This window comes from Macaca fascicularis, chromosome 2, assembly GCF_037993035.2.
Source record: "Macaca fascicularis isolate 582-1 chromosome 2, T2T-MFA8v1.1".
NCBI lineage: Eukaryota > Metazoa > Chordata > Mammalia > Primates > Cercopithecidae > Macaca > Macaca fascicularis.
The window spans coordinates 15,978,203-16,005,435 of NC_088376.1; the positions used below are offsets into that span (position 1 = coordinate 15,978,203).

General features: G+C 45.0%; 1 protein-coding gene and 1 long non-coding RNA gene across 8 annotated transcripts in view; one reads left to right on the forward strand and one right to left on the reverse strand.

Moving 5' to 3' along the window:
- Positions 1-27,233, reverse strand: part of CMTM7 (CKLF like MARVEL transmembrane domain containing 7) — a 64,121-nt gene that overhangs the window by 21,025 nt on the left and 15,863 nt on the right. The window lies entirely within an intron of this gene.
- Positions 2,000-26,208, forward strand: LOC135969602 (uncharacterized). The gene is made up of 2 exons (XR_010584891.2): positions 2,000-2,116; positions 25,653-26,208. It is a non-coding gene; the product is annotated as an uncharacterized lncRNA (long non-coding RNA).

Below are 27,233 nucleotides of genomic sequence, written 5' to 3' on the forward strand. Positions count from 1 at the left end.
AATAAAATAGTCTCCTACATTAAAAATAAATATTTGCTGCCTTTAAAAATATACATACAATTTTTAGCTCTTTAATCATCTGGGATTTATTTTATTATTATTATTACTATTATTATTATTATTTTTTGAGATGGAGCTTCACTCTTGTTGCCCAGGCTGGAGTTCAATGGCGTGATCTCGGCTCACTGCAACCTCTGCCTCCCAGGTTCAAGCAATTCTCCCACTTCAGCCTCCCAAGTAGCTGGGATTACAGGTGCCCACCACCATGTCCAGATATTTTTTTTGTATTTTAGTAGAGACAGGGTTTCACCATGTTGACCAGGCTGGTCTCAAACTCCTGACCTCAGGTGATCCACCCACCTCGGCCTCCCAAAGTGCTAGAATTACAGGTGTGAGCCACTGTGCCCCGCCTGCGATCTATTTTTGTAGATGGCATGAACTAGAGCATATAGTAGGGTTCTGACTGTATCCAGTCAGTCAGTCGACTGTATTAACCTATCTACTGGACAGCTCATTCTTTCCCCATTGGTTGAAATGCCACCATTAATAAAAACTTCTATCCACTGTCCAATCCACTGTCCACACAGCAATCATCATCAACTTTAGAACACCTTAAAGTCTTAATGTAAAACCCTTCGATAGTCCCGTACTCTTGAATCAGTTTCAGCATCCTCTAATGAGGCCCAGTGGAGCTGCAGGTTCGGATCCCAGCTACCTCTGCTTCTCTAAACACATTGGGTTCCTAGAGTTCCTCACACCCTGCCCCTCAGGAAGGTCTCGAATATTCTCTTAGGGTACCTTTGCAACCTGTACTATATCTGTGTTTGTTGGTTAACTTGTTTACTGCTAACCTCCCCACCTAGGATGCAAGCTCCACGAGTACAGGGACCCTGTTGGTTTCACTTGTATCCTTTATGTGTCCTGCACATAGTAGGTGCTCAGTTCAACACTGGGTGAATGAATGGTTCCTGGGCTCATCCCGCCATCCTCTATGACAGCTCCATGACACTCTGTTGCATTTAAAAAGCCTACCTCCCTCCTTCACTGGTCTGTAGGACTTTAGGAGAGAACTGTGCTGTGTTTTTGCCAAACATCAATTATGGACCCAGCACAAGGTCCCTTGTGACTAGGAGAGGAGGTGATTTTGGAGGCTGCCCTCAGAGCCTCTTTCCACTTGGTAGAATGTACTCATCAAATGCCCCCAGAGGGTGCCATTCAGGCTCTCCAGGCAGACTACCCAGGGTGTGGGTATGATGTAGGGATTCAGGTTCCAGATTCTTGGCTAGTGATGGGGCCAGAACATTCTCTGCTTGTTATTCAAGCCAGGCCATGTTCTCTTCATCCCTAACCGATTTCTCACAACAGGTGCAGCCCAGACAGATGGCCTGTACCCCAATCACATCACTGAGTCACCACTGTACTTCACTGGCAAAAGGTCTTCAGGATCACATTTAGAAAGATCGGGCTGGGGCCAGGCGCAGTGGCTCACACCTGTAATCCCAGCACTTTGGGAGGCCGAGGCAGGTGAATCATGAGGTCAGGAGATCGAGACCATCCTGGCTAACACGGTGAAACCCCGTCTCTACTAAAGAATACAAAAAATTAGCCGGGCATAGTGGTGAGCGCCTGTAGTCCCAGCTACTCGGGAGGCTGAGGCAGGAGAATGGCGTGAACCCAGGAGGCGGATCTTGCAGTGAGCCGAGATTGTGCCACTGCACTCCAGCCTGGGCGACAGAGCGAAAAAAAAAAAAAAAAAAAAAGATCGGGCTGGAAAGCTCAACTTGTCAAAAATGTCACTGTGTCCAAAAGGGCAAGAAGCACCATTGACACTTATTGTGTAGCAAACCTGGTGGTTTGGTGCTTGTGTTGAACTGAACTGAAATCACAAATTTTGGTTTGCAACAAGCAATGGTTTTTCTCTAGCTTGTTTCTCTTTCGGTGTCTGACACAATTTCCTGGTTTCTTTTGGGGCTGACTAAATTTCAAGACAGCAATAAGAGCATTTTCTGCCGCTCACTCTTGTCATCACTGCAGGAGGACATGCTTCTTTAGACGGGCATGAGAGCGAAAGGACGGGGCTGTGGACGGCCATCTCCACAAGAAAATCCCTGGAGGGGTAGGTCATCAAAGGGAACCAAGGGCAGCAGACACAATGTGGGGATGCCACAGGGCATTGAGGATTGAACCCCAAAGAGAAGGGTATCTGCTATGGCTATCAGCATGAATCCTAGGATGACAAGAAGAGCAAAAGTAATCACTAACCCTGATTGTACGCTCACCGTGCACCAAGCTCTATGTGCCTTACATCTGTGTGCCATCATATCCTCACAAGCTTACAAGGTAGGCACTATTACTGTCCTCACTGTATCAAACGGAAGGTGAGACACAGAGACATTGAGTTATTTGAGGTGATCATACAACTAGTGCATCCAGAGCCAGAGCTGGGACCCAGGCAGCCCAGCTCAGCAGGCACCCTCTTCAGGGCTGCTGCCTCTTGTTGCCATAGCAATGATGTCCCTCGCCATAGAGGCTGTGGCTCCAAAGGGTACCCCGGCCTCACCACTGGTTATTGACATGTGGTCACCAAAAGTGAACAGCATAGCGAGGAATGGGCAGGGAAAATGTCTGGGGGTCAGGGCCATGGGAATCCCCAGGGGCAAAGGAAGCACTAGCTGAGGCAGGGCGGAAGGTATGGAAGGCCAGGGAGTGATTTGGGAAGCCCATGGTGGGAGGAGGCAAGTGGAGCGGCAATCATCTACGGAATACCTGCTAGATACCAGGCAGCGCAATGCTGGTACATTTAATCCTCACAACTGTGGCCAGGTGGCACTCTGCCCAATTCCCAGATCTAAAGAAAGTGAGGACCAAGGGCAGGTCACTTGCCCAAGGAAGATCACCTAGATGGCAAGTGGTGGAACCAAGAAGCAAATCCAGGTCAATCTGAATCCAAGGCTCATAAGAGGGAGCACATCCCAGAGGGAGGCCTCAAGAAGTGAACTTGGGCTGAAACAACTCAGTGGTTTGAGCTTGTACCCACGCCCAGGGTAGGGGGTGTCTCCTCTGAAGTCAGCAATGTTGACTGGGCTGGTCTCGAACTCCTGGCCTCAAGTTATCTGCCCACCTCAGCCTCCCAAAGTGCTGGGATTATAGGCGTGAGTCACCGTGCCCGGACTAAAATTTTTTTTTTTTCCAGACAAAGTCTTGCTCTGTCGCCCAGGCTGGAATGCAGTGGCGCAATCTTGGCTCACTGCAAGCTCCGCCTCCCGGGTTCACGCCATTCTCCTGCCTCAGCCTCATGTAGCTAGGACTATAGGGGCCCACCACCACGCCTGGCTAATTTTTTGTATTTTTAATAGAGACGAGGTTTCACCATGTTGGCCAGGATGGTCTCGATCTCCTGACCTCATGATTCACCTGCCTCGGACTCCCAAAGTGCTGGGATTACAGGCATGAGCCACCGCACCCGGCCCCTAAAATTTTTAACTAAGTTCATCACAACAGTCCTAGGGGGTAAGTACTACTATCATCTTTTCATGTAGAAACTGAGGCACAGAAGGTCAAGTAACTTGCTCAAAGTCACACAGCCAGGTTAAGGAGCCAGGCCTGGGACCATGGCCTGCAGCTGCAGAGTCCCTATTCCTAACCACTACGCTGCTCCATTACAGGCTGCACTTGCTTGTATACAGAGCCCCCTGTCCCAGCTTCTGGCCTCTGTTTTCAGTCAAGGGCCTCAGTCCTGTCCCACCTGGGAGTGAGCACTGAGAGCTAGGTGACAGAAGGAAAGTCCGTAGTTTAACACTGCCTCAGATTCCCTCACACTGGCCAGCAGGGCTCTGGGACTCCAACTCACAAGGCTCAGCCCATTAGATAGGTTGCTCATGTCAAGTCTCTTGCTTTAATAAAAGTGTTACTCTAGTTATAGGATCAATACTTGCTCACTGTAGAAATTAATTCAGGCAGGTGTCTATTTAAGAAAACAAAAATTACCCATAATGCTACCCCTCAGAGACAACCACCTCCTCTGGCATTGCGAGGTATTTCTTTCCATGTATGTATGTTTCAAGCACATATGTGCTATTTCCTCTTTTCAAAAACGGATCATACTGTACACATAGTTTTATCCTCTGCCTCTTAAAAAGATATTTTCTCATTTGCAGACGCCACTCATTCAATTCAATCCCCTTATCACTGCCCAGGAAGTTGTATATTTTACCTGTCTGCTTACTGTCTGTCACCCCAGAATGTGAGTCCTGTGATGATCTGTTGTGTTCACTGTTGTTTTACCAGTGCCAGAAACCTTGAATGGTATATTGGTTCTCCATAGATATCTGCTGAATAAGTGATTGAATGAACAAATGCAATTTTATATCCTTTTTCTGAGGGCCTTCTGTAGCCCAGGCATTGTGCTGGGCCACGTTCTTACTCCATCTCCACGTACTGTCCAGAGGAGAGGTGAGTAAAGAAACACAAAACCATCACCCTGGTGCGAAGTCTTCTCTCTAACATGTGGGATGAGAGCAGCACGGTCACTCTCTCCTGTCCATCCTGAAACAAGTAGGGGCTTTACACTCAGAAGCAAAGGGTCATCAGGAGCGCTGTGTCACACACACACACACACACACACACACACACTCTCAGATCAGGGCAGAATGATGCTTCAGTTGGAGACAAGCAGCCTACTAAACGCACATCCCATCGAGGCTGCCTCTGATGACTGCATCATCAACTATGTGCACAGTCTGACCTTGTGTGCACACAGCAGGGACTACATGGATTCCCTGTTTTGTCCCTAGTGCCCAGCACATAGTAGGCTGTCAATAAGTCATGTAGAACTGAATCTGGGGTTGAATCGAATTCTCAACAGTAAAAATGGCCAGCAGGCTGAGCGCAGGCTCTTTGGGGTTTGTAATAGGGAGTAGCCCTGAACACATGTGCTTTTATTTATTTTATTTTATTTTTTTTGAGATGGAGTCTTGCTCTGTCACCCAGGCTGGAGTGTAGTGGCACAATCTCGGCTCACTGCAAGTTCCGCCTCCCAGGTTCACACCATTCTCCTGCCTCAGCCTCCCGAGAAGGTGGGACCCCTTCTCGGCGCCCCCCACCATGCCCGGCTAATTTTTTGTATTTTTAGTAGAGACGGGGTTTCACCGTGTTAGCCAGGATGGTCTCGATCTTCTGACCTCATGATCCGCCCGCCTCGGCCTCCCAAAGTGCTGGGATTACAGGCGTGAGCCACCGCGCCCGGCTGCTCACATGTGCTTTTATAAAGGCATCAGCAGAATGGGGACTGCCTGAAAAGGCACCGCCATGACAAGCAGGCACGCTGGCCAGCAGTTTAGACACATACTGTAATGATTGCAGATGAGATGAAACAACGCAGGATCTGCTTCACAACAATATGGGAGCAAACGAGTACGATGGATCTTTGGGTGGGGGGGTGACAGAAATGTCAAAAATTGGATTGTGGTGATGGCTGCACAGCTCTGTCAGTTTACTAAAAATCACTGAATTGCACACACTTAAAAAGAATGACTCTTTTGATATTAATTTGTATCTCAATAAAGCTGTTAAACAATAATATGGCAGTGAAACCACAGCTCCACAAGGACTGACCATGAGTTGGTGACTGTTGCAGTCGGGTGACAGGTACACAAGTGTTCACTGTGCTATTCTCTCTACTTTTGTGCATGGCTGAAATTTTCCATAAAAAATGTTTTAAAAATACACTGCTCCAGCCAGCCGTGGTGGCTCATGCCTGTAATGCCAGCACTTTGGGAGGCCAAGGCAGGTGGATCACTTGAGGTCAGGAGTTTGAGACCAGCCTAGTCGACATGGTGAAACTCTGTCTCTACCAAAACATAAAAATTAGCTAGGTATGGTGACACACGCCTGTAGTCCCAGCTACTCGGGAGGCTGAGGTGGGAGGATCACTTGCACCCGGGAGGTGGAGGCTACAGTGAGCCGAGATCATGCCACTGCACTCCAACTTGGGTGACAGAGTGAAACCCTGTCTCAAAAAATAAATTAAAAAAAAATACACTGCTCAATAAGCTTAGAGAAAGAATTAATAGTCATTAAGACAAAAGAGGGGAGGGGGAAAAAAGGATTCAGATTTGCAGTCATCACTCTTCCCCTAAAGGCGTGAGAGGAAGTTGTGAATTTATTCTTTTCATTTTTAAAACTATAAAATAATAATTCTGTTTAATAAGCAATTTGAGCAGTGTGATACACAATAGGGCTTCACCCAAGAGTAGACAACGATTTTTGGTTCCTTTCCATAAACTGAATGAAAGTGCAATAGTTCACATTCTGACCACAGCCAGACCAAACAATGAGGCTCTCTGTTCACAAGTCACCAGTGCAAATACCAGCGCAGAGCCTAGGTGGGAGCAGGTCTGATGCAGTCAAGCAAACCTTGGCTGGTGTCTGAGAGTGGGGCCAGGTGGGCCGCAGGTGGACAGCTGTTGTCTGCGGCTTTCCATGACTCTCAGGTGCAAGGTGGGCTGAACACAGCTCATCTAAGTCTCCGTGAAGAGCGGAAGAAACCTTCTGGAGCAACGACGATCAGGACTGGCTGGAAAAACCACCCAGCTGCTTGGATCAACTTGGCAGCGACGAGAGCCTGAGGTGTCTGGAAATACGTCTGGCATGGTACAATTTTCCAAGCCAAACAAAGATGTTATATAAGCAGAAAAAGGAGCAAAAGGGCTCACACTAAGATGAGACTGACTCCTTACAGCCAAAGTCCAGGCTGGCTTAGCCCCCAGCAGGGAAGTCACCCCACAACACCTCAGCTTCGCTCCTTTCTAAACCTCTCACCTGCCTGAATCTCACAGACACCCTTGACCTCCTACTCTCTAGAGGCTCAGCAGATGCTTAAACCCCTTCCTGAAAGCTCACTGAAACTCCTGTTTATTTTACATTTCTCCTCCATGAAGTACCCGGATCCGGTTGGTAGTGAGAGGAGGAAATGAAGGGAAAATTCACTGTCAGGCAGGTGGCTCCAGGAGACGGACTCTGAGGCTGCAGGGAGGACTGAGGCTGCACTCTGGCCACCTCAGGCAATGGGGTTTGTTGCAAAGGGCCTGGGGAGCCCTCTCAGCACCTCTCAGGCAGGCTTTGGAGAGAGCTGGCGGGCCTTCCTCACCACTCAGGGTACAGCCACAAGTGGCCATCCTTCTCTCCTGCTCCGGTGTGTCCCTGCCATGTATTCTGGGACCCAGCCTCTCTCACAGCACACTCTTCACAGGGAGGACCGTATTTACCAGTCACTTCATGGGCCTCCGACCTTCCTTGTGTCCAGACTATGGCTAATGCAGTCCCTGCTCTAGCCAGTTTGGCCCAAGGTTAGGTGATACCACACACTGGCATAGCTTCCTCACAAGAGGCTATGGGCATGATAGACACGTGAGAGTTTGATCTAACGATCTATTCTAAATACTGCAGAGGTCTAATACAAACTCCACACAAAATGAGGCTCACTGAACATGCCAAGGAATAGCCCCAAACTCCCTTTCCAACGTCTGCTTCTACTTTCCCATGCGTGACCCATGTCCAAATTGAAGTAGACTACAGGTCATTCTCCATCCCTTAATCCGCGCCAAACTCCTGCTTCTTGATCAGATTTCCAATAGAACTTTCTGTGATGATGGAAATGTTCTCTACCTGTGCTGTCCAATACGACAGCCCATGGCCTCCTGTGACGACTGAGCCTTTATGATGGGCTAGTGTGACCAAAGAACCGAATTCTTGGTTTGATTTTCATTAATCTAAATTTAAATAGCCTCATGTGGCTAGTGGCTATGGTATGATACACTTCTAGACCGTCTAAGAAGCACTCTGTGCCCTCCTGGTCCCCATACTGAGGGCATCTCTCCTGCCCACGCTTTCTCTAGCATGTGCCACAGCTCCTTCCAGTCTCATTCTCACGCCCTTCATGAGAAGAAACTTCCTTCAGATCCAGGCAGGGTTTGGGTTACTTTGGATCTCACAAGGCGGCCACTCAATAAAAGAACTCACTATGTGTTTGTCCTACTCAGTGGGACCAGACCTTTGTCCCTCCTTAGATTAAGTATTGGGCTTCTAGGAATGGCTACTCAGCTAGTCTGGAGAAGTCAGTAACCTTTCATAGATATCAGCCAGGGAGAGGTCCCTCCAGCCATGCCCTGAGTTCATTTCTATGTAAACCCAGTTGTATTTCCACTCAGTTCAATGGCTGGTGCCATTTTCAAGTGGTGTGGCCTTAACTTTATCATGTCTCAATTTCTTCACCTATATAATGGAAGTGATCATATACTCTACAAGGAAGTTATGAGGGTAAAATCAGTTAATACATATAAAGCACTGTGCTTGACACAAAGTAAGTATATAATATAGCACATTATAAAGTACATAATAAGTAGTGAAATAACTACTAATATTTAAGGGTTGATGGTTGAGCTTGGGTCTAAAAGGCACCTCTGGACTTAGCATTAAAGTATCGAATATCTAAAAAAAAGTGCATATTCTGTGACCCAATAACTTCACCTCTAATAATTTTAAAACACTCATGCATATAGGCCAAGATTTATTTACAAGAACAGTCATGACAGTGTTATAAAAGTGGAAAAATTACAAAACCTGTAGATATGAAATAGTACTTGTTAATTAGAGAAATTATAGTTTAGCCTTATGACAAAATACTATGTAGCCATTAACAAAAACATTCACCTAGCAAAGAAAAAAAAAATCAGGCATAGAAGTTGTAACTCCACCCTTTCCACCACCCTAATAAAACCACAGACAATATATTTAAAGAAAAGTACTGCGGACAAAATGCTAACTGGGACTCTTTGGGGGTCACGGTATTATGGGTGATTATTTCCCCTTCATGCTTTTTCTGTGTTTTCTAAACGTTTGTATTAAAAATATTACTACTTTTGTAATTGTGAAAAATGTAGCTTTAAATAATCTTGCTTTCATAACACGGGAAAATATTCATGACATACACATTAAAAAGGTTAAGAAAGACTCATGGTGCGAAAATACAACCAATGAGAGAAGAAATGGAAGCCAAGGGCCTGGTGTGTTAACTGTGGTTAGCTCTAGTTTTAACTCAGGGTTTTGGGTTAGGGGAGCAGATATTCTAGTCTGCTCAGGCAAATCCCAGTTTTTACTTTGTTTTTTGTTTTTCTTTGAGACGGAGTTTCACTCTTGTTGCTGAGGCTGGAGTGCCATGGTGCAATCTTGGCTCACCGCAAACTTTGCCTCCCAGGTTCAAGCGATTCTCCTGCCTCAGCCTCCTGAGTAGCTGGGATTATAGGCATGCACCACCATGCCTGGCTAATTTCATACTTTTAGTAGAGACGGGGTTTCTCCATGATGGTCAGGCTGGTCTCAAACTCCCAACTTCAGGTGATCCGCCCACCTCAGCCTCCCAAACTGCTGGGATTACAGGCATGAGCCACCGCACCCAGCCAAACCCCAGGTTTTATGCTTGTGACCAGGTGCAGACCGGGGTCCTCTCCTGCTCAAAAGTTTCCTGCTAAAACTACACACCCAACCTAATTATAAGGAGTTCTAAGGTGTTTTTCTAGACTTCTAAATTCTAGTGAACTCAATGTGTTTCCTTAATTCCAATTTGTACCTTTCTATATTTTAGTGTTGTTGAGATTGGAATGTACTATACAACAGATTGGCACTCTTCCCCCACCAACCTAACAAGTTATAAAAATCAATGGTCTTATGTTTGGGGGGAGCTTAGAATTGAGGAAACAGAGCATGTTAATTTACAAATGAGAAAAATTTAGAAAATACAGTAAATGCTCTTTTTAAAAAATTTTTTTCCTGGAAAGTCAAGATTCTAAGACCTGGGTAACCAGATAAAATCAGACAGATGAAATCCCTATATATGGCTAGGATCTTACTGGGATTAGGAGCTCATGTTTCCCGCAGGTTCCCTGATGAGGTCAATAACAAAATAAAAGGGAGTGACTGCCAAGAAATCTTCTCCAGGACTGGCAGGAGTGGGGCAGGATCTATAGCCCTTGCTGAGACATAAGCTTTTTTGTTTACAAGGAGCTGAAATAATACCAATAATGATAATTAGTTTCATAAATGGCTAATACTCATTAGGCACTTATGTGCCAGGCATAGGGCTGTCAAATTATGATGACAACCCTATTATTCCCCTCATTCTACAGATGAGGAAACTGAGGCACAGAGAGGCTCTTGCTCTAGGCCACAGAGCGGTCTGCACAGAGTTGGGCTTCAGTCCTTTCCATCTGGCTCCAAGGTCTGCTTCTTAACCACTGACACTGCTTCCTGCCTCTTCTATGTTTTTTCTACGTTTTGGGCCTCTGGCTCTGTTTTCAGCAAAGCTCTAACTGTAAAGGTTTCCCAGGACAGTGACTCACGCCTATAATCCCTGCACTTTGGGAGGCCGAGGTGGGCAGATCTTTTGAGCTCAGGAGTTCGAGACCAGCCTGGGCAACGCGGCAAAACCCGTCTCTACAAAAAATTGAAAAGTTAGCTGGGTGCAGTGGTGCACACCTGTGGTCTAGCTGCTCGGAAGGCTGAGGCTGGGAGGACTGCTGGAGGCCTGGGAGGTTGAGACTGCAGTGAGCCATGATCATGCCACTGCACTCCAGCCTGGGTGACAGAGTGAGACCCTGTATCCCCCCCATTGCAAAAAAAACAAAAAACAAACCACCTTTCCCCAAGGCCTCAGTGGTCTGGGAGAGGGGGCAAGAGGCTTAAACAAGCTCCCTGTAAGCAGATATTCTGAATCCTTTGGCCTTGGTAATGGGATATAAAAGAACACCCAACACTGCGTTCATGTAGGGTGACTGTGTTTTCCAAAAACGGCCACAGCGATACTTTTAGTCTCATATGCTCTTGCAGAACCTTGCCACTCCCCATCAAGAAGTAGAATCTGTTTCCTCTCCCCTTAAAGCTGGGTAGGGCTTGGTGGCCGCCTGTAATGTGATGGAAGTGACAGGACATGATCTGTAAGGCGAGGTCGCAGTCTACCATACCAGTTCTTTCTGGTCCGCACTCTCAGGCTGCTCACCCTAGGAACCCTGGCACCATTTGACGAGAGGCTTAGAGCACTGGAGCGGCCATGTGTAGGTGTTATGGCCGGTAAGGCCCCCAGCCAGCATCAACTGCGATGTGAGACAGTAAGCCTTCAGATGACTCTGGCCCCAACTTTCAAGTCTTCCCAGCCCAGGCCTCAGGCATTGTGGAGTAGAGATAAGCCTTCTCCACTGTGCCCTGCCTGGATTCCTGACCTGCAGAATTTGTGAGAGTAAGTGATTGGTTTACACCATTAAATTTTTGAGTAATCCGTTACAGAAAAAGCACTTAAAGAGAAAAAGGCCCTATCTGGCCTCTATTGAAAGTAACATATGCACCGTTCTGGGTTTCATGTTTTGATTCTTTGCACAGGGAAGTTGAAATCTATCCAGAGGACAGTCACAGGCACAGGTGAGAGAGACACCATCTGTGACCTGCACCTGGGGGTCTGGCTTAAAAATGCATCCTCAGCAGATACTCTCAGGATGGCTCAGCTAAAAGGCAGCTGTCACCTCTGAGAAGCTTGTTACTGAATATTATAGAATGAAACCACCCTGGTGGCCAAACCTTGAGAAAAGTGTGAGAAACCCACACCTCCATACTACATCACTGCAGTTCTGCTCGTTCTGAAATCTCTGCAGGCTAGAGACTCTGACAGGGCTAACTGCTGGGCCTGGGGCATCCACGCTCTGCTTCAGGTCAATGAAGAATGTCAGCGACAGAGGCACTTTCGAGAGCTCCTGGTTTTGGCTTCCCAGTAGCCACAGAAACTGAGAAGGAGCAGTAGGAAGACACAGAACTTTTGCCTCCACCCTCCTCTCGGCCCCTACCCCTGAGCAGCTTATAAGAATCATTTACTCATGTTCTCTGTAAGATTCCATCTGAAAAGAGAGTCCTATCAGCAAATATATCTACATATTGATTTTTCTTAAAATGAAATGTGGCCACTCTTCAGTGCCACAGCACAGGAAGGTCCTTTTGAGTTTGGTGTGCTCATACCACCAACGTGTGCTTTGTGACAATGCAATTATCTGACCACTTTTCCCTACTCAGCTGGCCTCAGAAGGATAAGAGGCACATGTACAGTGCTGTCACTGCAGTTACCCCAGCTGAAACCAGCCCAGATCGGATGACAGCAGCCAACCCCCAGCCACAGAAGCAAGCCTAATTTATAATGAGCACAGTCAATCCCCAGCTGACCTCAGTCATGTGAGCAATGAACTCTTATTGTTGTATGCCACTGAGGTTTTGTGCCCAGTTATGATGGCTGGACTTATGATAGTTCAACTTATGATTTTTCAACTTTACAATGGTATGGAAGTGATACACATTCAGTAAAACATTAATAAATTACTTGGGTTATTCAACACTTTATTACCAAATAGGCTTTGTATTAAATGATTTTGCCTAACTGTAGGCTAATGTAAGTGTTCTGGGCATGTTTCAGGTGGGCCAGGCTAAGCTATAATGTTTGGTAGGTTGAGGGTATTAAATGCATTTTTGACTTAACAGTACTTTTAACTTACAATGGATTTCTCGAGAGTAACCCACCATAAGTTGAGGAGTGTCTATATTTGTTATCCAGCAAAAGCTAACTGATACATCTGTTTTCAGAATTTTCCTGGTTTCCCAGTCAGGCAACCCTAGCTTTTAAAAAGGAAAAGAGAATGAAGTTATTCATTCAAGGATTATTTATTGACGGCCAAACACATGTCCAGCTCTGTGCTTGGCATTAGGGATACGAGACGACACTGGGTGCCATTTTGCCAAAGAGAATCCTAAGGAACCTTGACACAGAAGAAATAGTTCTGCTGCTGAGTACTTTGGCCACTACCCTGGGGAAATAAATATTTGGAGAAGCTGTGGGGCCAGTCCCAGCAGGAGGCCTGGCACCCAGCCCTGGGCCCGTGCCACAAGTGAGTGCCTGTTGAGTTTCACAATGTGGGTGTAGGCCGCCTTGATTGAAACCCCAGGCAGCACAATGCCAAATAAGTGCCAGCCTGGGGAAGAAGAAATTAGTCTGGGATAAAAAACGACAAAGCAAGAATACAAAAGCCATTAAGGGATTTGTAAGCGTGTGTCACGGATGAAAAATCACTATTGTTGAGAACGTGTGATCATTGCGTGGTGCCCTGCGGGGCCTGGGGAAGGAAGTCTGAGTGTTAGCCAAAGGCTGGCCTTCCATCAGAGGAAGGAAGGCCAAACGGGAGCAATAAAGCATGGCTAGCAACCCCCACAGGTCAGACAGTCATTCAACACAGCCAGTAGGGGCTAGTTAACCCCGCTGGGCCTGAGTTTCCTCATCTTTGGCATGAGGGACAATAATCAAACGTACCACAAAGAGTTGATGAGTTAATACAAGGATTAAATGAACTAATTCAGGCAAAATATTTAGAACAGCCTGGTACTGCTCCAGTAAATGCTCAACAAATGTTAGGTATTAAAACTCCTTTCAGAAGTTTGTTGGGAGGAAAAAAATGGGATAATGTTTGAGGTCTTGGCACAGAGTAGCACAAAAATGATGATTCCTCTGAGTGCAGTGTGTTGTCACCAGGAGATGAGGACAGCTTAGACACGGACCCCGTCCTAAAGGGTAAGGAGCTTAAGATCCAGACACAAGTAATGGCAACAAACCAGGGGATAAATACTACCAGAGAGCTACAATTTGTGAGGAATAGAGGAAGGAGGTGGTCAGGCATGGCCCCGATGAAGAGCAGACGTGGCCCTGGTGTGGACTCCACAAAAGCATTCCAACACACAGAGAAGCGGAATCAGAGGCTTCTGGCAGTGGGAACACAGCCACAGAAGGCATAGGGGTGGGAAAGCACAAGAGTATATTTGGGAACAAGAGGGTTGTTGTCCATATTAGGCAAACTGCACAGGTGTGTGAAGAGGTGTGATGGGAAGCAAAGCTGGCGGGATGGAGTGGGGATCAGATTCCAGGCTGAGGAAGTAGATACGCCAGGTGGGCAATGGGGAGCCAGTGAAGGTTACTGAGCAGAGAAGAGCCACAGCAGAATTGTTCTTGAGGAAAATGAATCTAGTAGTAGGTGGACTGGAGATGGGAGAGAAGAGACACAGAAGTCAGTTTGTAGGAGGCTGTGTCAGTTCTAGCAAGGTAATGGGGACTGAAATCAGAATACTGGCCAGAAGAAAAGGGAGAGGAGCTGGGTGGGAGAGGAGGGCAGCAGGTGGCAGGAATGTCCCAGGGAGCCTCCAGGGACCCAGGCTGCATGGTGAGGTGGGGGGCAGGGTCGCCTCCAATGGGAGGGTCCAGACAGCTGGTGAGACCAACAAAAAAACTCCCCCGACTGACTGGCTTGGCTGCCTCAGATTGTTGACACTATGCTCAAGCGATTCCATCTGTGCAAACTCTTCCACAAACTAAACCGCTGAGTCAAGCAAGCAAGGCAGCAGGCCTTGCCACTTCTGCAGGCCATTAGCTGGCCCCCTCTCCTGCCCCCAGACCCAGCTCTGAGGAACAACGCCCTGGAGAGGGCCTTTCCCACCTGCTCTCTGGCCGCTGTATTTGCTAGGGAACAAAAAGCCAGCTGTGGTAAACCGCCCTTCAGTCAGGCAGGCAGTGGCGTGGACACCTTGCCCCTTTCTTCCTCTTCCAGCCTTTTCAACCGTTCAAAGGCATGACCACTGTGACCTGCAGCCCAGGGGGAGCTGAAGTCATTTCAGAAGGCAGGCGAAGAGTCAGCCTGCATTCTCCTTTGCTCTCTCACTTTTGAGTCATCTAAGTGCCAAGTGAAAACAAAGACCTCCCTTCAGAAAGTTCCCCACCTCCCTGGGCTTCACTTTTTAAAAATAACCTGTTAGGCCGGAACCTGGTCACTGCCTACACTTCCCCTTGCCCTGCCTGCAGGGTCATTCTCAGGCCTCCTGGCCGCTGCAAAAGTCTCCTGGTGGAAAGACAAAGAAGGCCTTTCAGTCCCCATGGAGCGGGCTCTGCCTCTGCCCTGATCTGGATGCCTCTGGAAGAAACAGGGAGGCCACAGAGAGACATGGAGGAAAGGTCCATCCTCAACAATACCTCTCATGTGCCTCCTAATGGAGAACCGGACTGCTCAGATAGACACAAACAAACTGTTCTTCTAAGGTGACAAGAGGGAACCAGCACTTGGTAGGACCTCAATAATGTGAGACAAATCAATTTGAATCTTGTTACTGGACTCAAATACGTCTTCGTAAATCCTGTTCCTGAATTGAGTTGCGTAACTTCATGTTTTCCTAACATGTAGGCAAAAAGGAGAAACACAGAAAGCCAAAAGAACACCAATCACAGAGACAGGAAAGAGAGACCCGGATTCAGAATAACTCACACTAGACTATGAATACATGAATATCTCAAAAGGAAGGATGCAAAGTGGGTTGAGTCATTAACAAGCTTACAGAGAAACTCCAGGCTCTCAAAAACCCTCCATAAAGTATCAGCATATCATATCCAACATATATAAGAAATATAAATGCACCATAGCTAAGGTTCGTCACAGGAATGCATGACAGGTTCAGTACTTCCAAATGTTTCAAAGGTATATGCCTTATGAATAGACAAAACAAGAAAACTCATATATTGGTATGAATTGAGACAGAAAAAGCATTTGACAAAATTCAATATCCAGTCATGATAAAAAAAACAAACAAAACAAAACAAAAAAACTTTCAGCAAGCAAGGATAGGAGGGAACTTCCTTAACTGAGAAACGCATCTACAAACCCACAGCTAACTCATACTTGGTGAGACACTGCATGCTTTCCCCTAACACAGCGAACAAGGAAAGGATGTCTTTTCTCACATTCTCATACTGCTGCGAGTTGCAATAAGGTAAGAAAAATAGAGGCATATGGATTGAAAAGGAAGAAACAAAACTACTTCATTGGTAGACAACATAATGATCTATGTTAGAAAATCCCAAAGAATCTACTAAAAACCTCCGTAGAACTAATAAATAACTTTAGTAATGTCATGGGATGCAAAATCAATTTACAAAAATCAACTGCATTTCAATATCTTAGCAATGAACAACAAGTTAAAAATTAAAAGCAAAGGAGAGGACTATTTACAATAGCAGCAAAAAGGGAAATATTTATTAGGTGTAAATCTAACTTTACAATATGGTGAAAACGATAGAACACTGGTGAAAGAGATCAAAGACCTGAATAATTGGAAGGGCTCACCATGTTCATGGATTGAACAACATGGTATTGTTAATGAGCCAATTCTCCTCAAATGGATATGCAGGTTCAACACAATTTCAATCAAATCCCAGCGACAGGCTTATTGTTATTTTTGTAATATTGGAAAACTGATTCTAAAATTCATATGTAAAGGGCAAGGAATCAGAATAACCAAACAATTTTGCAAAAGAGCACTATCCAATTTCAAGATTTACTATTAAGTTATGGTCATCAAGACAGTGTGGTACTGGTGAAAGCACAGACAAATAGATCAATGCAGCAAAACAGAGTCCAAAAATAGACCCATATGAATATAATCAGCTGGTCTTTTGAGAGAAGTGTAAAGTAATTCAGTGGAGAAAGGATATCCTTGTCAACAAGTAGTGCTAGAACAACTCGATATCCACATATAAAATAACGACCCTTGGCCCATACTTAACTCCTTATGCAAAAATTAATTCAAAATGGATCACAGACCTAAAATATAAAACTGTAAAACTTCTGGAAGAAACACAGGAGAAAATCTTTGTGACCTGGATTAAGAAAAGAGTTTTTAGATAAGATACTGAAAACACAATCCACGAGGAAAAAAAAAACACAATCCACGAAAAAAAAAAAAAAAAAAACTGATAAATTAGACTTTATCAAAGTTTACTTTTGCCCTGCTCTTTTGAGAGACTAAGAGAAAGAAAAGGCAAGACACAGAGCAGTGGAAATATTTTGTAAATCACATTTCTGACAGAGAACTTTATCCAGAATATACAATGAATACTCAAAACCTAAAAATAAAAAAACAACAAGCCTATTTTTAAAAATGGGCAAAAAATGTGAACAGATACTTTACCAAAGAGGCTATGTGGATGGTAAATAAGCACATGAAAAGGTGTTCAACATTATAGTCTTTAGGGAAATGGAAATTAAAACCACAATAAGGACACGCGCGGTGGCTCACAACTGTAATCCCAGTACTTTGGGAGGCTGAGGCAGGTGGATCTCTTGAGCCCAGGAGTTCGAGACCAGCCTTAGCAACATAGGGAAACCTGGTCTCTAAAAAAAATACAAAAATTAGCTAGGTGTGGTGTTACACACCTGTAGTCCCAGCTACTCAGAAGGCTGAGATGGGAGGATTGCTTGAACCCAGAAGGCAGAGGTTGCAGTGAGCTGAGATCATGCCACTGCACTTCAGCCTGGACAACAGAGTGAGACCCTGTCCTAAAAAAAAAAAAAAAACCAAAAACCAAAAACAAACCACAGTAAGATATCATTACATACCTATTGGGATAGCTAAAATTAAACAAAATCCAAACTAGAAAATTCTGATAATATCAAATGCTGGCAAGTGTGGTAAACAACTAGAACTCTCATACATTGCTATGGGAATGCAAAATGGTATAGCCACTGTAAAAAATAATTTTGTAGTTTCTTACACATTTGAATATATACCTAACATACAAACCAACAAAACTACGGATAGGTATTTACTTAAGATAAATGGAAACTTACATTTATATACACAAGAAAAACGTGTAAGTGAATGTTTATAGCAACTTTATTCATAATTGCCAGAATCTGGAAACAGATGTCCTTCAACTGGTAAACAGACACATATCCATATAGCGGAACACTACTCAGTAATAGAATATTTTTATTATCCATGTGATAACGTGGATTAATTTAAACCCCTTTTCCTAAGTGAAAGAAGCCAGTCCCAAAGCTACATATTATATGATTCCATTTATATGACATTCTGGAAACAGCAAAACTATAGGAATGGAAAACAGATCAATGGTTGCAAGGAGTTACTAGGTGGGGAAAGGGCTGACTACAAAGGGGCAGCATGAGGGAACTTGAGGGGGATGGAACTGTTCTGTACACACTGTGGCGATGGATGTATGACTCTATGCATTTGCCAAAACCCACAGAACTGTTCTAAGTGTTCTGAAATTGATTGTGGTGATGAAGGTACACACTCTGTGAATAGACTAAAAACTACTGAATTGTCACTTTGAATCGATGATTTCTATAGTATGTGAATTCTATCTCAATAAAACTCTTATTTAAGAAACTTAAAAGAAAAAGACATCTGCCAAGAAATGGCACAATCACACTACTGCGGAATGAGAGTTAGATTGTGAAGAAGAGATGAAATTCAGAGGTCCCAGCCCTTAGTACACTTTGTAAGAAGTTCACTTCATTTCCATAGAGCTTTTTTAGAACTCTTACTTTCTCTGCCCCGGAATTTCTTGATACCAAAAGAAAACCTTGCAGCAATGCCACAGCCCCCAGTACTCACAGTTCATCTATATCAGAGCCCAGGCTTTTTTGAGCTTGCCCAGCAATTCATTCTTAACAAGTACATATGATTGGGCACGGTGGCTCACGCCTGTAATCACAGCACTTTGGGAGGCCGAGGCGGGCGGACCACAAGGTCAGGAGTTCGAGACCAGCCTGGCCAACATGGTGAAACCCCGTCTCTACTAAAAGTACAAAAAAAATCAGCCCGACGTGGTGGTGCATGTCTGTAATCCCAGCTACTCGGGAGGCTGCGGCAGAATTGCTTGAACCCGGGAGTGAAAGCTACAGTGAGCCGAGATGGCACCACTGCACTCCAGCCTGCGTTGCAAGAGCAAGACTCTGTCTCAAAAACAAAACAAAACACAACACAAAAAAAGTACTTATGTGCACATATATATCATGATTAGAACAATGCTGATCTCAAAAAATCTCCCCCTACTTCATAAGAGAAAACTGAGACCAAGAGAGGGGACGTGATTTACCCAGGATTACCCATCTAGTGGGCAGCAGAGCCAAGAGTCAACCCAATGCTCTTTCTTCATCACCTTGATGTCTATGCTAAGTCAAAAACACGAGCCCGGCATGTATGATATGCTCTACAGATGACAGCTAACTGCAAAATCAAACGTCTGAAATGCCTTGAACAAAGACCAAGTGAACTCTCTCCTCATGCGGACACAGACCTGTGCTAATCTAATATTCTTATGAAAGGGACTAGCATAGATTTGTAGAGGCAAAGTGGAGATGTGCAAAGGGAAGAAGGAAATGAAGACCTTGTAGAAAGTATTATGAATATGGAATAGCAAGAACAGACTCACCTGACTTCTGGAGAAAAGATTAAAGATCTCACTAGACTACTGAAAGGAGGTAATAAAATAATAACTAACATTCACTCAGAGCTTAAATACTTCAGAGAAGATCTGCACAGTAACCCTGTGCCGGTAATATTATCACCCCCATCTCACGGAAGAGGGAACTGAGGCACAGAGAGGGTAGGTGACGTACCCAAGATTTCACTGAGGAGTAGGAATCCAGCAGTTCCACTGCCCCACTTTCCCTCCCTTATCAGGAGATGAAGAGCAGCATGAAAGAAAGTACTCAATCCCAACAGGAGGGCCTACTGAAAAGGCAGCATGAGAGTGGAAGCGACCTGCAGGTGTCACAAAGGTGCTGATGGTCTCAGGTCCCTGCTGGTTTGCTTGACACAAGGCAAGGGAAGTTATGAAGGTGGCCTGTGATCTGTACGGCAGTGAGAAAGTCACTACTCGACATTCTCATCCTTTAGAGAGTGCATCCACAAGGGGACGTGTTAAAATGCAGGTCCCTGGGCCCCTCAGCCAGAGTTTTTATTATTATTATTATTATTATTTTTATTATTATTATTTTGAGATGGAGTCTTGCTCTGTCACCCAGGCTGGAGTGCAGTGGCATGATCTCGTCAGTCAGAGTAGTTTTTAATCCAGTAGGTCTGAGCTGGGGCCCAGGAATCTGCATTTTGAACAGGTTTACTTCCCTCCCCAGCCAAAGTACTTTGGCTGGTCCCTGGGCTAGACTGTGGACAACCTTGGCCTCTACAGAAGAGAGGAAATACAGATTAAGAACCTGGGTTTGGAGTCAAACAGTTCTGGGGTCAAATTCCTACTGCCTCTTAGCTGTGTGACCTGGAAAGGCTATGTAACCTCCCAGGGCCTGTTTTCCACCTGGAAAGTGGGGGTGACAAATAGTAACCCACTTAGAGAGTTAGCTCTTCTAATACCTGAAAAGCACTATGCATAGTTCCTGGCATGCATCACATGCTCTGCCCACAAGAGCCAAATGCAAAAGTAAAACTCTCACTGGGTCCATGCAGCACTTCTGTTGTCGTAAACAATTGGCAGGCTGCATTATCGTAACATTCTTGGGTTATCATTTCCTCTTCCTTAGCTGAATTTTCTGGAAGGAATCTCTTCCTGTGTATGAATCAGAAACTCAATACAAGCCACACTTCCCCAGCGTCCCTTTTCCTCCCATGAAGCTTCAATGGTAAAGTTTCTTCACCTCTCCCCTTGCCCCATGGATGGAGACTGACATTGACCTAAAGTGGACATCTGTTCAGGGGCAGATGGTCTGTGCAATCTGAGTATTTATTATCATGGTAATTTGTACTTCACCTCTTCCTAAGGTAATGAGGCAATAAAAGGAGCCTTAGTAAGAAATGCCAAAGACGCGGGGAAGAGCAGAGACTTGCACCCAACAGAAGCTGTGAACACAGTGCTGAAATACAGTAGTAAAGAAGGTGCAAACTTTCAAAGTCAATGGAGAGTGAAGAATGAAAACTGAACCAAGAACATGTAGCTTGGTCATTTGGGCCTGGGGTGGTGGAATTCCCTGGAAATAGACTCAGAGAAAGATACTTGCATTCAAAAAATTAACTGGGGAGTGCTCTCCAGGAGGTAACAGTGGGAGAGTAAGCCAGGCAGGACCAGGTGGAGGGAGGATTTGAGCAGTCATAATAAAGGCCTTGGCTGATGCTCTGAGGAGTGCTGAAGCTAGGACCGCTCTTCAGAGTTTTCTCTGTTGAAGCAAGGAGACCAGGCCTCCCTGACTCTCCACTGACCACTGGATACAGGCTGTCTCCAGGGAGAGGACAGGCATCATCCTGGGTGAGGAGAGTCCCTTTGGTGGACATCGATTTGTGGGGAGGGACTCGGCAGGTCACATTCTTGGAACCTGCGGGGGATGAATGCCTCAGCAATAAAGGGGATATCTGGGCACACAACAGTATGTTCACTGCAAGTGTTTAAGTGGGCTCTTTCCCCAAAAAAGTAGTTAAAAAAGAACAGAAAAATCTTGGCCCGGCCGGGCGCGGTGGCTCACGCCTGTAATCCCAGCACTTTGGGAGGCCGAGGCGGGTGGATCACAAGGTCAGGAGATCGAGACCATCCCGGCCAACATGGTGAAACCTCGTCTCTACTAAAAATATAAAAATCAGCTGGGTGTGCTGGTGCATGCCTCTAGTCCCAGATACTCGGGAGGCTGAGGCAGGAGAATCACTTGAACCCAGTAGGCTGAGATTGTAATTAGCCGAGATCGTGCCACTGAACTCCAGCCTGGTGACAGAGTGAGACTCCATCTCAAAACAAAAACAAAAACAAAAACAAAAAAAAAAATCTTGGCCCAAACGTGAATAGCCACAAAGGAAAAAGCTGCCCACGGACCAGGAACCCCCATGCTGGGGTTCCTAAATGGGGGAGGGAGAAAGCTGTTGTGTCAAACCAGTAACATTTGAGAGTTATTTGTTACAGCAGCTAGTGTTACACTAATAAAAAAATGTAAAACTATGAAAAATGCTGTGAATGAAAAGAACTGGGTGCTACTAGAGGAGTTATAATGGAGATGAAGATTAGTTATTTCTGAGTACAAATGAAATGGACCAAAGGTGCGTTAATAGTATCTTCTAATCACTCTAATCTTATAGCAGTTAATAAATGAATGTATCAATGAATCAGCTAATTCATTTGTTCTGATATGTCAATGTCTTTAAGGCCATATTCATGTTACAAATAGAGGTTATTTTGAAATCAACAAACTAAGTTATATATCCTATGAATAAATATCTATCTCTCAGAATTTATCTTAAGGAAAAGAATCTAAGTCAAAAGAAAACTGTACTGCATACTGTAAAACAGGGATTGGCAATTTATTTTTGGTAAATGACCAAATAGTACATATTTCAGGCTTTGCAGGCCACACAATCTTTATAGAAGTGCTAGTGCGAAAGTGACCATATGTAATACATGAATGAATGGGTCTGGCTGTGTTCCAATACAACTTTATTTACAAAAACAGGTGGAAGGCCAGATTTGGTCTGTGGGCTGTAGTTTGCCAACCCCTGAAAATGTTCAGTGTAATATCACTTACAGTAGCTAAAAGCTCAAAAGCAACCTACATGTTTAAAAGTGAGTGGTCACGTAAATTTAAAAATATCCACTTAGATGTCTGTATATATTATGCGCAATTATGAAGCTTTTATAGCAACAGGGACATTACCAAATACTAAATTTTGTAATAGAAAAATAAGCAACAAAGCAGAATCTATTATTGTCAGTAGCGTAACAGCCCTGCAAACTTCACACATATTCTCAAATAAGGGCCAAAATATAACATTGTAGAAACTGTGGAATGGGGGGCCTATGGGTGAATTTAGTTGTTTCAAATAACTTTCAGATTTAATTATATTAATATTTCCCTATTCATATTTGTATAATAAAATAAACATCTCAAAAACTTAAAAAAAAAAATGCTAGACCTATAAAATCCTTCAACTTAAGACCCAGATGAAAGAAAAACTGCTGGAGAAATTAATGATGCAGTGAGTGTGTGTGTGTGTGTGTCAGTCTCAATCTGTCACCCAGGCTAGAGTGCAGTGGCATGATCTCAGCTCGCTGCAACCTCTCTCTTGGGTTCAAGCAATTCTCCTGCCTCAGCCTCCTGAGTAGCTGGGACTAGAGGCGCGCGCCACCATACCCGGCTAATGTTTTTACATTTTTGGTAGAGATGAGGTTTCACCATGTTGGCCAGGCTGGTCTCAAACTCCTGATCTCAGGTGATCCATCTGCCTCGGCCTCCCAAAGTGCTGGGATTACAGGTGTGAGCCACCATGCCCAGGTTACAATGGATATTTTAATTTAGGTATATTAACATGCCCACTGCATCATTAATTCCTCCAGCAACTTCTACGAGGCAGTCAGCTATGGTGGGGATGCTGGCAAAGCCCAACAGAACCACTACCATTTTTGTGGCTAACAGCTCTTCCATACTTCCCACTAGCAAAAAGCCTACTTTATGAACTGACCAAGAAGACTGCAAACCCTTTACTTTCTCTCCCAACTCTGGGCCTTTGCAGAGACTGTTCTCTCCTCCAGGACACCCTTCCACCTTTTCCTCCTGCCTTGCCCCTTCCCGTGCATTAGGTCTCAGCCTGGAGCTTTGTTCGAACTCCTGACCTCAAATGATCCGCCTGCCTCGGCCTCCCAAAGTGTTGGGATTACAGGCGTGAGCCACTGCACATGGCCAAGTCGGGGTGTTTCAATGGCCACTGGAAAAACAGTTGTGTAGTTATCACTGCCTATGCACGTGGCAAGGTCAGACACACCAGCATCAAAACGTGTGGCATAGGTGCCAGCAGGAGGAAGAAAATCCCAGAGACAAGAGTAGAGCACCTTGACCCCTAGGGTGTGGGACTGATGGCAGGGACAGTGACTCAGGGGTCGCTAAGCATCATTCCCAAAGTGGGAGTCAAAAGCCAGTGCACAAACCCAGCACTGATGGCTTGTAGTTTTTGTATGGATTCTTCTGAGAAATGCTGCATGGCTCACACTCTTGATGGCATAGAGGACAATAGCTTGTGTAGAAATATTCTAAAAATAAAAAGATTTAGAAGAGAATGCTCTGGCTGTAAAACAAGTTTTAGGGATATCTTAACCAATTTATTTTTCTTCACCTATTTTCCTTTTTATATATTCATAAAAATATATAAAATCTATATTTAATTAAAAGTCATTTCAATAAGCATAAGACAAAAATTCTAAACGATAAGAAAGATTTGTGTTACCACATAATAAATATTTTTCTTTCTTTCTTAGGGAGTGCCTAAAACAACGGTGCCTTCAATGTGGTGAAATACCATCCTTGTTTAGGGTCTTGATTTTCAGTGACAGGGAAGCCGGCTCTGTCTCATTCACAGCTGTATCCCCTGCGGGTGACACAGAGCTGGGACACAGCAGCCATTCAATAAACATCTGATGAAGTGACTTAAGGTAGCGCCTCTGCCAGGCAAAGAGCCACGGCTAGGACCACACCAAATGGCTAACACTCGAGTGAGGAATGGTATCAGAAACTGAGCTTGCCATTTCTGGCATTTGATTCTTTTAGCCTTTAATCCAATATAGTAATGCCACTATTCAGTGTTTCCTGGTGTTGCTTTAAATTAGAAACCCTGCCCTGACAGCTTGATGAGCTGACAGACACTTCTGTCATCCCTCTGCTTGTCTCTGTTTGCTTCTGCTGTTTTGATTGTGAGTCTGCCGAAACCTGTCAACTCAACTAAAGAAAAAAGAAAGGCGCTATCACAACAGGCTAGCAGCTACTACAGAAACTGCATCTCTATCGCAAACTGTGGGTGGGGGGGTGGGGGGGGCTGCTCCAGGACAGGCATCCTAGCCTCTTTTCGCTGGGGTACCCACCTGTGCCTTCTTCCAGCTTCTTGGCCCACAGGCTTGAAGATATGTGCCCCAGGCCCCATGGCCTGTTCTGGGCCCGGCAGAAGGGCTCTTTCCACCGCTGGGCCCACACCCCAGCCCCCTTCCTCAGCACGTGTCTGACACAGCATTATTTCATCTTCTGGAGGAGACCCAAGTCTCTCAAGCACTTCACCCATGCTGACTTTTTGGAAAGCAGTGTTATTACCAAAGGCCTTGTCAAAGAAAATATGCACGTGTTCATTTGAAAAAAGATTATGAGTATTTCCTGTGTTCCAGGCACCACCTTAGGGACTGGACACCCCGTGGTGACCTGAACAGAAAGATGGCTGCACCTCTGCAGCTCAGGGCTTGGTAGAGAGGGCCCACCATCAACAGGTAATTAAGTGAACAAAGGCATTCTGGCTGGCAAAGTGCTGGAATGCAATCAGAACCAGGAGACAGGGTAGAGTGATGGTAGCAGGGTGGTGCAGGGGACTACTTAAGCTGAGAGGCTGGGGAAGGCCCTTCTGAGGCAGGAGAGGGGGCAGTCCAGCCGGGAAGCAGGCACACCCTAGACCTGGGTTTGTTTTTGTTTCCTCACTATACAATAGCAAAATAAGAGTACCTAAATGATAGGGCTATTGTGAGGATTAAATGAGGTGATTCACATCAAATTCACACAATAAGACTTGGTAGTTAGCCATTGTCCCAAGGAGGTGACATCTGAGCTAAGGCTTTTTAAAAGAACAGGACATCCAGCAAAGCTTAACTTTAACTATTAACTATTAACTTCAGATAAGACACCTGCAAAAGGGACTTTGGTGGAAACAAAAGCATTCAAATTGAGACAAGTTATGCCAAACATGATTTCTTTTCTTTCTTTGCCTTCTGCCTTCAGTGTAGCTACAAAATGCTGAGAATCAGAGGGTCCCACCAAACCGACTTTAATATCCAACAAAGGCACTGCTCTGTCCTGGACTCTCCATAAATGTCAAGGTCATGAAGAATAAGAAAGACTGAGAACCTGTTCCAGATTGAAGGAAATTAGAGATGTGACAACTGAATACACCTTATGATCTGGGATGGGATCCTAGACCCAAGGACATTAGTGGGTCAATGGCAAAATCTGAGTAAAGCTTGTAGATAAGGTAACAGCATTTGTGTTATTAATTTCCTGATTTAAGTAACTGTACTGCAGTTATGTAAGAAGGGGTCTTTCTTCTTAGAAAATGCATGCTGAAGTACTGATGGACAAAAGAGCATGATGCCTGCAACTCACTCTCAAATGGTTCCGAGAAAATAATAGCATGTATACAAATGGAAAACAATCAAACAAATGTAAAACGGTAACAAATGGAGAACCTGGGGGAAGGAGATATGGGGAGTTTTTTGTGCTGTTCTTCAAAAGTTTGTATAAACCTGGGATTATTTATAAATAAAAAGTTACGGCCGGGCACAGTGACTCATGCCTGTAATCCCAGCACTTTGGAGGCCCAGGTGGGTGGATCACAAGGACAAGAGGTTGAGAGATTGAGACCATCCTGGCCAACACGGAGAAACTCCGTCTCTACTAAAAATACAAAAAATTAGCTGGGTGTGGTGGCGCGTGCCTATAGTCCCAGCTACTCTGGAGGCTAGGGCAAGAGAATTGCTTGAACCTGGGAGGTAGAGGTTGCAGTGAGCCGAGATTGCACCACTGCACTCCAGCCTGGCGACAGAGTGACACTTTGTCTCAAAAAAAAGTTACAAAAATATATAATTAAGAGACTTAAATCATCCTATACTTCTACAAACACTAAAAAGATAGCAATCAATTCACAACTAGTAGACTAAGCAATACTAACTTGACTACTTTAATACATATGTTTTTGGGTTGCAGTAGCTCATCTTCAAAGATTCTACTAGGGGCCGGGCGCGGTGGCTCACGCCTGTAATCCCAGCACTTTGGGAGGCCGAGGTGGGCGGATCACGAGGTCAGGAGATCGAGACCATCCTGGCTAACACTGTGAAACCCCGTCTCTACTAAAAAATACAAAAAAATTAGCCGGCGTGGGGGCGGGCGCCTGTAGTCCCAGCTACTTGGGAGGCTGAGGCAGGAGAATGGCGTGAACCTGGGAGGCGGAGCTTGCAGTGAGCCGAAATCACGCCACTGCACTCCAGCCTGGGCGACAGAGGGAGACTTCGTCTCAAAAAAAAAAAAAAAAGATTCTACTAGGATGCAATAAGATTTATTTGGCATTCTGATGGTTTGGGGGAATCTGGGGATACTTTATTCATCATCTGTGGAAGGCTAGAAGCAGTGCTTCTTTGGAATGTACTTTCCATCTTTTGCCCCCACCCTGCCATCTGAGAACCACTCTCTGATGTTTTCTTCTGTCTTTATTGTTCTGTTTTTCTCAGCAGAAATTCAAGGACTGCTTCTCTCATTGAATAAGCTACCAAGGAAAAAGACTCCCTTGGTGCCCTGTTCAGATTCCCA